Here is a 2,500-nt window from a genome sequence, read left to right on the forward strand (position 1 = left end):
CACACACACACACACACACACACACACACACACACACACACACACAGAACCAGTACCGCCTCACCTCCGTCTACGCCGAGCACATGGACGACTCGCTCCTCTTCAAGGTACACACACACACACACACACACACACACACACACACACACACACACATCACCACCGAGAACCAGTACCGCCTCACCTCCGTCTACGCCGAGCACATGGACGACTCGCTCCTCTTCAAGGTACACACACACACACACACACACACACACACACACACACACACACACACACACACACATCACCACCGAGAACCAGTACCGTCTCACCTCCGTCTACGCCGAGCACATGGACGACTCGCTCCTCTTCAAGGTACACACACACACACACACACACACACACACACACACACACACACACACACATCACCACCGAGAACCAGTACCGTCTCACCTCCGTCTACGCCGAGCACATGGACGACTCGCTCCTCTTCAAGGTACACACACACACACACACACACACACACACACACACACACACACACACACACACACACACACACACACACACACACACACACACACACACACACACACACACACACACACAGAACCAGTACCGCCTCACCTCCGTCTACGCCGAGCACATGGACGACTCACTCCTCTTCAAGGTACACACACACACACACACACACACACACACACACACACACACACACACACACAGAACCAGTACCGCCTCACCTCCGTCTACGCCGAGCACATGGACGACTCACTCCTCTTCAAGGTACACACACACACACACACACACACACACACACACACACACACACACACACACACACACACACACACACACACACACACATCACCACCGAGAACCAGTACCGTCTCACCTCCGTCTACGCCGAGCACATGGACGACTCACTCCTCTTCAAGGTACACACACACACACACACACACACACACACACACACACACACACACACACACACACACACACACACACACACACACACACATCACCACCCAGAACCAGTACCGTCTCACCTCCGTCTACGCTGAGCACATGGACGACTCACTCCTCTTCAAGGTACACACACACACACACACACACACACACACACACACACACACACACACACACACACACACACACACACACACACACACACACACACACACACACACACACAGAACCAGTACCGCCTCACGTCCGTCTACGCTGAGCCGAATGTGAGCTCAAGGCGGGCTCAAGGACTCTGTACACAGATAGAGCGTTCTGATTGGCTAGGCTGGCCTGGAGCCTAGCGCAGGCTTGGCCTCAACGGTGTGACCCTAGACCATCCTGCTAGGCAAAAATATTTTTGGCCGCTAGGGTGCGTCTAGATTTCTAGGCTATCTGTCTATAGCAATGCATACATTATCTCTTGGTGATTACGAAGAGCTTTCTATTCCCAGATATCATCCCTCTACTTGTGTGCGTGTGTGTGTGTGTGTGTGAGAGAGAGAGAGTGTGTGTGTGTATGTCCGTCTCTGTGATATTTTGTGATGTGTGCAGCCTGGCGCTTCGAAGAGCCGTACTAATCAGATCATCTCTGAGCCAGAGAGAGCGAGAGAGAGCGAGCCAACCCACAATGATCGATGTCTGAATGAATGAGTCAGTGTGTGTGTGTGTCTCTCTCTCCCTCTCTCTCTCTCTCTCTCTCTCTCTCTCTCTCTCTCTCTCTCTCTCTCTGTGTGTCTGTGTCTGTGTCTGTGTCTGTGTGTGTGTGTGTGTGTGTGTGTGTGTGTGATGAGCATGGCTGACTCCACCTGTGGCTCCGGCACTAAAGATAATTTGCTGTCAATATTTATTAACCTTGGACTGTCACACACACACACACACACAGCCACATATTCTGTCCCCATCATACTGATTTTCAGTTGTCTTTGAGTGTCTGTCAGTGTGTGTGTTTGTTTATTTTAATCTATATTACATTAGTGTGTGTGTGTTTGAATCTGTTGAAGTGTGTGTATGTATATTTGAATCCAGTGTGTGTGTGTGTGTGTTCTAGCACTTTGTTACACTTTGCCATTAGATAGCAGGAAATACGTTATGTTTGAGACTGTGTGTGTATACTGGGGCAGGGCCTGAATTTGTGTGCGGGATTGCGGGTATCCCGCATATTTTTTTCATTTCCCGCACCTTAATGATTCTAATGCGGGAGATTCCCGCACACTTAAGTGCCCGTAATAAACTCTCCAGGCGGACCCCGCGGCTCGTGAATATCATTGAAAGGGAGGAAGATCCTCCGCGGAAGTGCCTCATCAATGAACCAATCAGTGGAGCTGATTGTGCTGCTAATATCCAATCAGAAATGCAGGTTAACTGTACATATCAGAAGTTGTCATGCTAGACCAAAAGCCGCTCCTAATAGGCCTTTCCCACATGATGTCAGCAGCTGGGTATCAGTTCGTCCGGTAGCAGTAATATACAGTCATGACGTCATTTAAACGTCGTGCAAACGATAACT

General features: G+C 50.1%; 1 protein-coding gene across 4 annotated transcripts in view; it reads left to right on the forward strand.

The window, feature by feature from the left end:
- mad1l1 (mitotic arrest deficient 1 like 1) overlaps positions 1 to 2,500 on the forward strand; it is a 47,010-nt gene that overhangs the window by 36,116 nt on the left and 8,394 nt on the right. The window lies entirely within an intron of this gene.

This window comes from Sardina pilchardus, chromosome 1 (genome assembly GCF_963854185.1).
Source record: "Sardina pilchardus chromosome 1, fSarPil1.1, whole genome shotgun sequence".
In the NCBI taxonomy this organism is placed as follows: Eukaryota; Metazoa; Chordata; class Actinopteri; order Clupeiformes; family Clupeidae; genus Sardina; species Sardina pilchardus.